Source organism: Neophocaena asiaeorientalis, unplaced genomic scaffold (assembly GCF_003031525.2).
Source record: "Neophocaena asiaeorientalis asiaeorientalis breed wild unplaced genomic scaffold, Neophocaena_asiaeorientalis_V1.1 scaffold477, whole genome shotgun sequence".
NCBI lineage: Eukaryota > Metazoa > Chordata > Mammalia > Artiodactyla > Phocoenidae > Neophocaena > Neophocaena asiaeorientalis.
In genome coordinates this window covers 1,490,020-1,503,445 of record NW_020172630.1, presented here as the reverse complement: position 1 = coordinate 1,503,445, position 13,426 = coordinate 1,490,020, and the positions used below count along the sequence as shown (strand labels likewise).

At 42.2% G+C, this 13,426-nt stretch overlaps 1 protein-coding gene across 6 annotated transcripts in view; it reads right to left on the bottom strand.

Moving 5' to 3' along the window:
* Positions 1-13,426, bottom strand: part of ESRRG (estrogen related receptor gamma) — a 638,184-nt gene that overhangs the window by 532,008 nt on the left and 92,750 nt on the right. The window contains exon 1 of one of the 6 annotated variants that reach the window (XM_024739212.1): positions 1,056-1,117. The exons of the other annotated variants lie outside the window; for them this stretch is intronic. The gene's annotated coding sequence lies outside the window, so the exon portion shown is untranslated. Of the gene's footprint in view, positions 1-1,055; positions 1,118-13,426 lie in introns of those variants that run through there. 6 annotated transcript variants of the gene reach the window in all.

Sequence of the window (13,426 nt, the reverse complement as noted above, 5' to 3'; positions counted from 1 at the left end):
GGGAGGGAGGGAGATGCAAGAGGGAAGAGATATGGGAACATATGTATATGTATAACTGATTCCCTTTGTTATAAAGCAGAAACTAACATACCATTGTAAAGCAATTATACTCCAATAAAGATGTAAAAAAAAAAAAAAAGAGTACTCAGTTGATAAGCAACAGAGGTATATTTTAAAACAGTGAGGTGGTCTCCAGACACCTTTCTTTTAACCATTATACAAACTGCCTCAACTACTAAATGTTACTGCCCATCTATGATGGGCCAGCCATTGTGCTAAGGACTTTATGGGCACTGTTTCATGTATTCCTCGAAACCACTAGATGAGGTATTTAATAGCCTCCTTCCCACTTTACGTGAGGCAACTGAGACATGAAGAGTTTTAGAAACATGACCAAGGTCATTGTCTAGGAAGAAGCACACCAGGTTAGGAGTCAGGTCACCTGACTATGGAACCTATCCTTCTAAACAGGCTCCCAACTTTCCCTTCACCCTGCCAGAGACCCAGAGGCTAGAATACCCAGAGGCTAGAAGACTAGGATCAATGATGAGAGCAAAGAGCTATGCCTGGTGGGTCCTGGAGTCTGTCATGTCATCAGGTTCAAAAAATCTTTAGAAACCTAGGAAATAGGGGAAAAGCCTCCATGGAGTGCTTTTGTTTTGTGAAAACAAGACAAGAATTATCTAGCATGCATTCCTGCAGAATCATTTTTGCCAGTTTCAGTTATTAAAAAGTACAAGCTCAATAAGGTGATGTTAATTTTGAATAACCGTGACCAAAAATAAATCTCTCTTTTTAAAGATCCTAAATAACACCAGTCTAGGGCTTTGGGTCTAACTTCCAGGGTAAATCATATTTGTGGAAAAAGCATACACAGTTTAACAGAAAATTAACTCAAGTGTTTGTGGTCAAGAACAGCAGAGAAAGCAAAGAATTGAAAATTCTATTTTAGTCATTTTCAAATGCTAAGGTTTTCCCACCATCTACTAAGGATGTTCCCCAGGAAAACAGTGATCTCTACAAGCAAGACCTCTTATACTTGCCCACACCCTCACCTAGAAAGGTCCAAATGCAGTCTGTAGTTACTTTACGTAGAAACACAGGATCAAGATGTTTGATGTGGTAGGAGAAGAATACAACTGAAGTCAAGTGTTCTAAAAAATACTGGAGCAATATTCATTACGCTAATCAATCATTTCAAAGAGGGAGGATCATGCCAACGTCTTAGGAGATCCCTATCCTGGAATACCACTAATATGAGGTTATATGGTTAGGTACCATTTAACTACCACAGTCGTGGTAGGTCATTTTCATTCTGATTTTCTATTCTCCCTTTTACATATTATTCATATCTGGAATAATACACAACCTAAGATGAGAGGAGAAATAGCCAAAAAAGGCAAGTTCTTGTAAAACCATAAAAAGTTAAGCCCACAATCCCCAGCAGAGAACAACCTCTGCCCCCACTACTCCCCACAGAGGTCGGCCGTGCATGGTGAGCTAACACCTTGCCTTTAGTTCCCTGACCTTTCCTCTGGTCTGCTGAGCCCCATGGAACTGGCAGCAACTCGTGATTTCATTCCTACCTGAGTTGGTGGCATGAAAGGAGCCCTGCCCTGTGACCTGTGGGAGAGCCATGACTCTACCCGCTAACTAGATCCCCTCTGATCCAGCCCCTTGGCCCAAGGAAGCTATACAACATCTTTCCCTTTAAGGCAAAGAAAGAGATGCCAGACAGGCTTCATTTCAATGAAACGGAGCAGAGAATCAGAATAAAATCGGTCATACTTATTGGAAGACCCTGCAGATGGCAAGAGTTTTCAAGACATCACTCATGGTTAATTAAAGAGTATGAAAAATGTACACTATTCACTCAAGGCTATTCCCTTCTTCCCAAAGAGTTGTGGGTTCAGGGAAGGCCAGGGCTCCAGCAAAAGGGTTATTAAACAGCACCTCTGCCCTGAGTTTGGCTGATTTGGTATAATGTTTTACATGTGATAACACATGTGGCTATCCACTGGGGGGTGTCTGATTTGGAGGGCGATTAATGTGTAGCCTTTCCTAGTGAATCCGCCTGAGGGATCAGTAACACCCCCAAAGTTCAGTTGAATATTAACTGCATTAACTTTGCAGCCTGCAACATCCTGTTACACACAAACAGCCCACGGTAACTTATGGATGGCTCACTTCACAAAAACCATTCCAAGCAGAGCCCCACTGATGGAGAACTGTGTTCCATCCAAAGGGGTGCCCTCCCAGCCAACCTTGGCCAAGACCCAACAGAAAGAGCCCAGTCTAGGGTATTAATGGTTTTACTCAGCTGCCAGAATGCCTCTGACCAGACAGCACCCCTTTCTTTTAGGTCTTACTGTGGACCAAGTCCCTGAGGATTGTTTGAAAAGATGCATCTTGAAAGAATGTTGAATGTTCCACATAATTTTTTAAAAAAAATTATCCAACACAAGGGCCACATGTTCATCCTGTTCCCAAAATATAAAGTCCCCAAGAACAACTTCCTACCGACCATAAAATTTCCAGAAAAAGCATAGAGAACAATTCTGTTACTGCCCCCAGGACACAAAAAAGACTGAATAAAGCTTGAACCCATCTGATAAATGAAAGAAACCGTCGCTCATCTTCTGCCCAATGGCAGGCACTACCTTAGAGAAGATCAGCTCACCAGAACCCCCACTGAATGAGCGCCCCCCTCTCCTTACACTCTAGTTCTTTGTTACATGCATTCTTGAGCCCTTACAAGTCACCTGTACAGGGGTGGGTGCAGCGTAACTAGAAATCAAGTTAAATCTCAGGGTCTGGAAACTTTATCTTTTCATAATGCTGTACACTTAATCGCTCCTGCCAATTAGCCATGCAATTATGTTGTCTAGAAATGGAGAAGACACACAATAGATCTTAGTATTTAAACAGGAACTGAAACTGCAAGCAGAGAGCCACAAACCACACCATTACGCTGGAATTAAAGCTCTATGTGAAAAGAAAAAGTTTCACTCCCAGCCACCAGCAGGCACCATGCACAAAGCAGCCACCCACAGATCACAAGGAAGGTGGAACATGAAGGCAAACCTTGGATTCCCAGGTTAGGCTGGGATTTTGTGAAAACCCCAGGCATGAAAATATGACAGAATAAAGCAGAGAACAATACGGCACAACACTTGCCCTTTAAGGGTTAAACAAATGAAACTCCTCTACCAACAGCGTCATTCATGCAAAATTGTGGTGTCAGTTTAGCCTTTCTCTAATCTTCATGCCTACCAAGGTTTTCTAAAGTCATGCCTTACTATCAGAGTTGGGAAACAGAACAAGCAACAGTCAACTGACATTTATTCCCATTTTCTAGAAATTGTGACGAGAATCACAAAAGTTCAAACGTATGAGCAGATTTGGCCTTGCATTTCCCTCTGGATCCTATTCCTAGAATCTTTATAACAACCTCTGCACCCATGTCACCTCCATCAATACATGGACCTTCTCTTAATAGAATCTATAAGGGGATACAGACCTTACAGAATAGCATCTTATTTCAGTTTTATGGAAGGAATGAATTCAGCCTCTATCACCATTACCGCTCCACAGAGAGGCCTGGATGGTCTTCAAACATCCATGGAGGAAACAACTAGTGGAAACGTTGCCAGAAGACTCTTCTGCTGGGAAGGTTTTGCCGAAAACAGCAAGACTAAGAGAACCCACATTGGAGACAGAAACTTTATTTATACGCTCAAGAACTGTGGCCAGCGGACACAAGCCTCATGTGCCTTCTGAGGACAGACTTATCAAGACTGGACGCCAAGTACAGAAGAGGCCTGAGCTTTGCCTGTTTAGCTGAATGTGCAAAAATTGTAGAACCTCTAGTGGAAATAACTCCTCCCAAGAGAGGGGTGACAGAAACTTCTGGGTTGAATTTTGCATCTTTAAGAACAGCAAATTACAGGAGTCAGCCATCACTATGTCCCCTCAAATACACAGTGTATCTGAAAAAATAAAATTGGTGAAGAACATTTTCCAATTCCTGGAAATTAGCACAAAATGGTAAAAAAAAAAATGTAATTAATGGGTTTGTACATACATGTAGGTCATATACCCAACTACATGAGTATATAGTACCAATGTTCATATAGAATTTGTTGATGATTCTATTTAGCCTCTATTCTGCCTCTGCTTGTATTAAAAGAGCCTCTTCACAACAGTCTTCCTGGCCTTGCCTTGAAAAAATACTAAGTATTGACACCCTATTCCACTGCTTTCTGAAAATCAAGGGTTGTTCCACAAATCGCATTACCCATCCCTATACTATAGCACTGGACCCTCCAGAAAAGTACTCCCCTCCATTTCCTCTTTAATTCAAAAGTAATTGCGTACCACTAGAGCTCAGAGTTTAAAACGAGTTCTCTAAAAAACTCAAAAAAAAAGAAGAAGAAATTAATTCTAACCCTTACCTTTGGCACCTTATAAGACTTTTGGCCATGACTTACCTGTATAAATAGAAAGAACTAATTTACTACAGAAATGCCCATGGGTGAACACGTACTGACTAATGAAGTGTTCAGCTTTTGCATGATTAACCAGATGGCAGGGGGGAGTGTAAAAAGCAGAGGGCATAAAATAATAAGAAAAATTGATTAGCAGCCCCCTTTTAAAGTAGTCCATGAAAAATCCCTTTTTTGTACTCACTAGCTTGGAAACTTACTGCAAGGGACGATAAATGTGAATGGTTTACCAGGGCACTGAGCAAGCCCCAGGGCAGCTGTGTGCGTCTTCAAAATTCACTAAATAGGGAGGTTCACGTAAGAGGAGAAAAGACACCAAGCTGCCTCCAAACTGATCAACTTACACAACAGGTCCTGCCAGCTGTCATAAAGTTAATTTTCTAAAAATTGTGAAACACATTACATAAAGTTGAAAACTATGATTGGGCTTTGTGTCCATTCAATTTTCTCTCTGGAGAACTCTCCTAGACCACACTTGGCTTTAACTCCCGCCAGACCAATTCATTAAGAAAAAAGGGGATAGTCTTGAGCCAGAATATTTATACACTTGACTCAGAAACAATCTATTCTAAGGGACATTTTCCCAAGCTAAATGCACTACAGGGCTCTCCTATTCATAAAATTCTTGAGCTGGTCTGCCACTCCCTTAAGTGAGGAGAAAAGGAGTCAGATCCAAAAAAGAAAAATGCACACGGACCAAAAAAGAAAGGAAATGTCCGAGGAGATGCATGGGTTTAGGCTACTTATAAAGCAATGAAACCTCTTTCTTCCACTTACTCTGATTACACAACAAATATTTACTCAGCTTAGTCCTCCCTTTAGCACAAGGGACAGGCATTTCCCAGGCAAAGAAAAGAGAACAACCAACGTTCAGTATCCTCGCCACCACGCCAGCCTCCAACCCCCAGATCCTACCCTTTATCTAGGATGCTGCCTCAGTTAAAGAGACACTAGGATGGGCCAGAAGTAGTAACCTACAAAGACGCATGCGTACACGCACGCTCACAAGCCCGCGCACGACGCACAAATGCACACACGTATATTCTTATCTACAAGTCCCTTACCCAGGTGTTGGAAGTACAGGTCCTTCCTTCCCTATACTCTTCTCTGTGATCGCAGACAGCACCCCTTTTCCCCAGCTGACTTCTCACAGGTTTGCCACAGATCGTAAGTAAGACCTAACACTGAATTATATGCAAAGAATAAACACATCATCATGACCTGTTTTCCTGATGACCCCAGGCAAGAGGCTGTTTATGCCAACTTTACATAATTATGCCAACTTTACATAACAGTGTGGTGGGAAGGCCACTGTCCGGTGCTGGGATCTGAGTTCTAGCAAGGGATCTACTGCTAAACTAGCTGCGCGAACTTGGTTGGCCAAGCTACTTAGCCCTCCTAATCTTCCGTTTCCTCATCTACAAAATGAAGGGTCGGAGCAGTTGATCTCTAAGCAACCTTCCAGTTCTAAGATCTTCTTTTTTTTTTTTTTTTCCTGTGCTCATTGACAGGTTAATGGACTAGAGGAGATTGGCTGAACACTCATCAAAGTTACTCCGGAGCTATGCTGTCCAATATGGTAGCCACTGGCCACATGCAGTAATTGAACACTTGAAATGTGGCAAGTCCTGATTTCAAAGACTTAGGATCAAAAAATGCGAAATATCTCATTAATAATCTTTATCTTGGTTACATGTTGAAAATGGTGGTTTTTAAGATACATTTGGTGAAATAAAATGCATTATGAAAATTAAATTTATGTGTTTCTTTTTACTGTTTTTAATGTGGCTATTTGAATTTTTTTAAATTAAAAATGTGACTCACATTATATTTCTGTTGAACAGCAATGCTCTACGGGTGACTTGGCATGGAGTCCAAATCTGGTCCACAGCCTATTTTTATATATCCTGAAAGCTCAAAAGAGTTTTTACATTTTCAAAGGGTTGTTTTAAAAAAAAAAAGAGAGAGATCATGTTATAGTCACTATGTATGGCCAGCAAAGGTTAAAATATTTACTATCTTGCCCTTTATACAGAAAGTTTGCCCACCCACCCTTAGTTCCCTCCTTACAGGGTTTGGTGCTACAGTAATACTCCAATCTTGAATGCAGTGCCAGAAAAATTATGCTTGGAATTCCCCCACCAATTTCCATATTCCCACCATTGTCCTAAACGTGGTGGCAAGGATACGAAGAGAATTCCAGAAGGAGAAGGAAGGGATGGTCCAGACCCCTCTGTGATTCCCCCCTCACCCCCGTCTCACCTATAGTAGCAGCAAAGCTTACGTACACTGCTACCTTACAGATCCGTTTCCCTGTTAAGAGAAAATATCTAAACATGAAACAACTTAGCCTAGGGGGGAAATATGACAATTTTAACCTAACATTATAGCTTTTGCAGGGGGCACATTCAGTGTGATCAACCGTCCCTATTTGCCCAGGACTGAGGGGTTTCCTGGAATTTGGGGCTTTCTGCAGACTAAAGTACAAAAATCAGGACAGTCCTGGGCAAACCAGGATGAGTTGGTCACTTTAAATTTAACCATTGAAAACGATGTTACTATATTAGATAAAGAATGTAATGCTAATCACATTATCCTAATAGAAGTAGCTTTTTTTAAAAAAAAACAAAGCTGCACGTTGACGTTTTGCCTCTTGTACTTTCATTGCCTTTTAATTATTGAAAATTAAATTTTCAGTACATAAGTTCTCCCTTGACCATTCAGTTCTTTCATTTTATGATCTTGGATCAAATCCCTTGACCTCTCTGGGTGTCACTTTTTCCTCCATAAAATATCCTGAGGAGACAGTGCACTCTTCCCAGTGACTTCTGCTGGAGGATAAAACACCAGCCATTGAGGGAAAAGAGAATTCTCAATTCAGGATTCAGGTCCAGTTCTGGATAATGGACAACAGTTGTCGATAGGATGGGTTCTTAAAAGTGGTTAAATGGTTCAACCGTGTAATCGCTTGAACTGGAGATAAAATATAGAACCCAGCAAGATTCGACTTGCAAAGAGAAGGGGATATAAATGATATCTCAAATCCAGAAAAGTTATATCTCCCATATTCATGAACCTAAATGGCAACATTTTATCATTACTTGTGTCATTATCTTGAGGTGATTGTTTTGAAAATCGTGGATGAAATGATAGGACATCCACTTTCACAAACTGAAACTTGAGAATGGAATTCCCCGAGAGCATGGAAACGCTCTCGTTGTTTAGGAGAAGCGCGTCACTCATTGCATATTAAACACACACTGTCTATGTTTCATCGGGGATGCTCTATTGTGCAATAATTGGTCCCCATTGTTACATGCACAATTTGGCTGCTGAGACATAAAAGTAAAACCTCTTAAATAGCTATCTCCACTGATAGCCTTAGGCGTCGAAGGTCCCCTGTGGCCCCGTGCCTGCAGCAAGCCATGACTAAGGCTTTGGGGAGAGAGAGATAGATGAAAAGGGGATGCACCTATAATCCTTTATTTATATTAGAAAAGCACCCCTGAAACCTCATTAGCAATGGCCGAGTGCTGTGGCAAGTCCCCGGCAAGGACTCTACCCTGAGTGGAGCCCACTAGGGGAGAGGAAGTGGTCCTTGCCTAGAGCAGAGGGAAAGGAAATCAAAACCCTCCCGGGTCCTAGCGCTTCTCCCCACGGAAACACCTGTCCTCCTTTCCACCTGGCAGCTTTGCTCCTTACATCACCCCTTTAAAACCCACAAGTCACAGAGGCCATTTCTCACCTAAACGACCACAGCATCCCTCTGAGCCCTGTGAGCTCAGCTGGGTTACAGCTGAGATGGTCTGAATATGGAAGACAGCCCTGTTTCCCCCATATTACTGAAATTTCCCCTTTTCAATTCTGAAATCTTTTCATGTCAAAGACAGACCTTGGATTTTTTTTTTTTTCCATTATTGTTTCGACCTGTGTCTTTTTGAAACTTCTTTGTTCCCTCGGTCTGTCTCAAACCCTGCCCCCTGAAACTCTGAAGTTCAGAGACGCCTGGAGGGAACTTTCCTCCCCACTTCAGTCCTAGGAACCACTGGGGGATCTGGCCGCTCTCTAGTAAGTTTCACGCTGACCACCGAACAATGAAGTACATTGTTCTACCCTCCAGGGTGCTGACATCTGAACCACAAGACAATCGCTGCTTCCCCTGGGTCAAAGCCAACTTTCTCCCACAAACCCTTTTTCACACACATCGACAAAGATGGGAGCAAACCAAAGGCATGGAAGCGAGGTGAGTCGGCCTCAGTCCCCCCTCCTTCTCTTAGACGCGCTGCACTCAGAGGCTCGTGAGGACAGAGCAGGACCTGGGCCGCAGGGCACGCGGTGTAACAGCAAGATCTCTGTGTGCTTAATGTTACTTTTAATAACATGGAGGAGTTGGCAAGCAACCCACAATGGAAACGAAAGGGGAGAGAACTGTAAACGAAAGGGGAGAGAACTAGCATTTCCTACATTGTATGGAAAAAAATGGAAAACGACACCTTCCATCTACCTACAAATTATTTTTAACATGTCCAAAGTATTTTAAAAGGTCCTCTGGCAAAACCTCCTTGTCAATGAAGGACAGGAAGGTAGAGCAGACTGGTCCTGAGTTCAAATCCCAGCCATGTGACTTCGGCCAGTTTCTAAACGTGCCCTGGTCTCAGTTTCATCACTGTTGAAGTAAGGCTAATAAAACCTATCTTATTAGCACTGCTGTGAGAATTAAATGGATGATACATAAGAAGTGTTTGGCAAAGTGCTGATGTACTTTTTGTTTTTTATGTTAATTTTTTATTGAAGTACAGTTGATTTAAATATTGTGTAAGTTTCAGGTGTACAGCATGGCTATTCAGTGTGCTGAATCAGATATTTTTCCCTTATAGTTTATTACATAATATCGAGTATAGTTCCCTGTGCTATATGGTAGCTCCTTGTTGGCTATCTATTTTATACATAGTAGTATGTGCATGTTAATCCAAGCCTCCCAAGTTATCCCTCTCCCCCAACTCACTTTCCCCTTTGGTAACTGTAAGTTTGTTTTCTGTGTCTGTGAGTCTCTTTCTGTTTTGGAAATAAGTTCATTTGTGCCTTTTTTTTTTTCTTTTAGATTCCACATATAAGGGATACCATATGATATTTGTCTTTCTCTGTCTGGCTTACTTAGTGTGATAATCGCTAGGTCCATCCATATTACTGCAAATGGCATTATTTCCTTTTTATGGCTGAGTAATACTCCATCACACACACACACACACACACACACACACACACACATCTTCTTTATCCATTCATCTGTTGATGGACATTTACTTTTTTGCGGTACGCGGGCCTCTCACTGTTGCGGCCTCTCCCGTTGCGGAGCACAGGCTCCGGACGCGCAGGCTCAGCGGCCACGGCTCACGGGCCCAGCCGCTCCGCGGCATGCGGGATCCTCCCGGACCGGGGCACGAACCCGTGTCCCCTGCATCAGCAGGCGGACTCTCAACCACTGCGCCACCAGGGAAGCCCTATTTTTTAGTTTTTTAAGAAACCTCCATACTGCTGATATACTTTTTAAATAATGACTAGCTATTGTTGTTACCACTGGTCCTAGTAGGTGTACAGAAAATCACAAGTTGAGGAATGAGGCCAAGGTTACTCAGTTTGCTGATCCAGAAGCAGGACTGTGTGCTTGGTAAATTACAGACAGTTTCTCCACAAGGCCAACCCCTTCCAAATACCTCTGGCCACAGAAGTGAGATATATATAGAAAAAAAAAAAATCACTAGGCCCTGAAATATTTAACAGGATGTTTGGGTTCGATATAAAAGTCAAAAAACTTGACTGAAGTAAGAGCTCTAGCGACTCTGTGCAAAAATTATGAGCTGAAGGCAGAGTTATTCCAAAGAAATACCAAAGTGTTTCCTAGAATTTAAAGAAGACCTAGGACTGCCATATGGGTCCTAGTCATGTCTGTGCCAAAATCTGTCCCTGATTAGTAAGAGTATCAGACAGGATAAGGAACCAGCCAATCAGGCAACATCACAGCACTGCTTTTCCCAACTGGTCCCCACCTTGTTCTGTTTCAGCTCTCAGTCACGCCGGGGTTGTTAGCCAAGCAGCATCCTTTCTTTGAATCCCAGCTGGAGAGCACAGACCATAAAAGAAGCACCTCTCCTCCAAGACCAAAGGAATTATGTCCAGCCACCTTGCCTGGGGGCCACAGGCTGAGCCTGTTCTCTAGAAACCGGGTAAGGTATTGACAGATGTCTCAAGGAGCCTGACTCTGCTCCCCGAAGGACACATATTTTGCTTTCCCTTTTCCCTGTGGTGTCCTGAGATTCTTGTCTCATGCCTGGGTAGGGTCGATATTTCACATCCCCCCTCCATCTTTTTTTAAGAAGACTATTTTCACCGCTCCAAAAGTTGTGTATTTTTTCTGATTTAACTAAATCCACCATGAGTTCCCTTTCAAAGCACTTAACACACACACAGCCTTCACCCTATGACTTTGTACTTGTTTACACAAACTTCTGAAGTCTTCTTAAATTGTTTGTACCTTGGTACGTTCTGTACCTCCACCATTGATGTAAGCTCCTGCAATTTGAATAGTGTCTTTTTTTAACTGAAGGTTTTTTTTTTTTTTGGCAAGACAAGATTTTTCTTTTTGACCAGCAAAAGGAAAATGAGGACAAAACAATTAAGTGGAGACTTTGATTTCCAGTTCAGTCTGGGGATGGTGACATGTGGAGATGTCCCCACATAAAGTCCCCCTGCAAGGGGACTCCCCATTTTATGAAAGACCTGTGACCAGGAAGAGCTGGTGGGAATTCAGTGTGCAAATCCACATGCCTTTGAAAGAAGGCAAGGTCAAGGCTTCCTAGTGAATCTTTACCCTGTAGACTGGTCCATTTGGGAAGCCTGTGTACATAAGGGTTTGCTGAAAGCAAGGCAGAGACAGAAACAACTCACTGCTGGGAGCGGGGCACCTGCATGCAGCTGTAATTGGACGTGTACACACAATCTGTGTTGTGTGGATTCTACAGAATGAGCCGATGGTGGGCTGGCAACTACGGTGTAAACATACACACCACCTTTATTCTTGATTGACCATGTTGTGTCAGTGTCTGGTGTACAGCAAAGTGAGTCCGATACATATATACACACATATATATTCTTATACATATATTCCTTTTTAGTTTCTTTTCCATTATAGGTTATCACAAGACATTGACTATAGTTCCCTGTGCTATACAGTAGAACCTTGTTGTCTATCTATTTTATATATAGTAGTGTATATCTGTTAATCCCAAACTCCTAATTTATCCCTCCCCCGCTTTCCCCTTTGGTAGCCATTAGTTTGTTTTCTATGTCTGTGAGTCTGTTTCTGTTTTGTAAATATGTTCATTTGTATCATTTTCTTTAGATTCCACGTGTAAGTGATATCATATGATATTTGTCTTTCTCTTTCTGACTTACTTCACTTAGTATGATAATCTCTAGGTCCATCCATGTTGCTGCAAATGGCATTATTTCATTCTTTTTTATGGCTGAGTATGTATATATATATATATATATGTATATGTACATATATATAGTCCATTGTCTCTCTCTATATATTATATATATAATATATATATATATAATATATACACCACATCTTCTCTATCCATTCACATGTTAATGGGGATGTCTCTTTTTTTAACCCTGTCTCAATGCCTCCTGAATAGTAATATTCTGTAACCAGTCACTGGGTGATCAACAGCACCCCGTCAACTCTGTCTTAATCTTTGTAGGCTGGGCTCCATGGGAACATGGGGAAATAAACACCACACGCACACACACACACATACACACACAGAGGAGAGGGAAGGGAGGGGACAGAGAGAGAAAGGCGACGATGGAAAGAATTACTAGCTTAGCTTGACTGTGGTGAGATCTCCCACAGCAGACGTAATTGCCCTCGTATTCCTGGCCTCTGCTTCACAAGAATTGTGACACTCTACTTTCAAAAAATTTCAAACTAGCGGTCTCAAAATGGGGCCGTGGCAATTGAAGAGAGTTTGGAGCTGGTCATGGCAGAAAAAAGTCCTCAGGCTGGTGAGTTCAAATTCTGTCTCTTCGGCAGCTTGACTGAGCATGTTCTGAAGCCATGGCCCTATTTCCTGTCTCACAGTTACAGGCCTATGAAGAAGGAAACTGAGAGGCTGCCTGTGTCATCTCTACGCTTGTCCACCACAGAGAAGGAAATACCCCCTTTTACTTTCCACATTCACCTGCCCTTGAACTGGAATTTTTAAATTCTTTTCAAATTATTCAACCTGTTCCTTTGAGATTTAATAAGTAAAGCTGTTGCTTTAGTTAAACTTTTATGGCAGCGAGTTAGCAATCACACACCTTTTTTTTTTTCTTGTTTGGCTGATGAGGGTTTCAGGTTTGGAATATTTCAAGATTTTTCTATCAACGGTTAAATGTTTCCCTCTCCTGCGAAATATCTTCACAAAGCTAGTATACCTTTTCACCTTCAAATGAATCCTGTAAGATGGTCTCTTTTGATTATAAGGAAACTGTGAATTAGGGAGGTGAGGTGGCACAGTGCTTAGGAATCCACCTGCCAGTGCAGGGGACACGGGTTCGAGCCCTGGTCCGGGAAGATCCCACGTGCCACAGAGCAGCTAAGCCCTTGCGCCACAACTACTGAGCCTGCGCGCCTTGAGCCCGTGCTCCGCAAAGACAGAACGCACCGCAATGAGAGGCCCGCGCATCGCAAGGAAGAGTAGCCCCCGCTTGCCACAACTAGAGAAAGCCCGTGCGCAGCAACAAAGACCCAACACAGCCAAACATAAATAAATTCATAAAAAAATAAATTCATAAAAAAAACCAGAAACGAAACGAAACAGCTTGAGCACTAGTTGCTTTAAAAGAAAAAAAAAAAAAAAAAAAAAAAA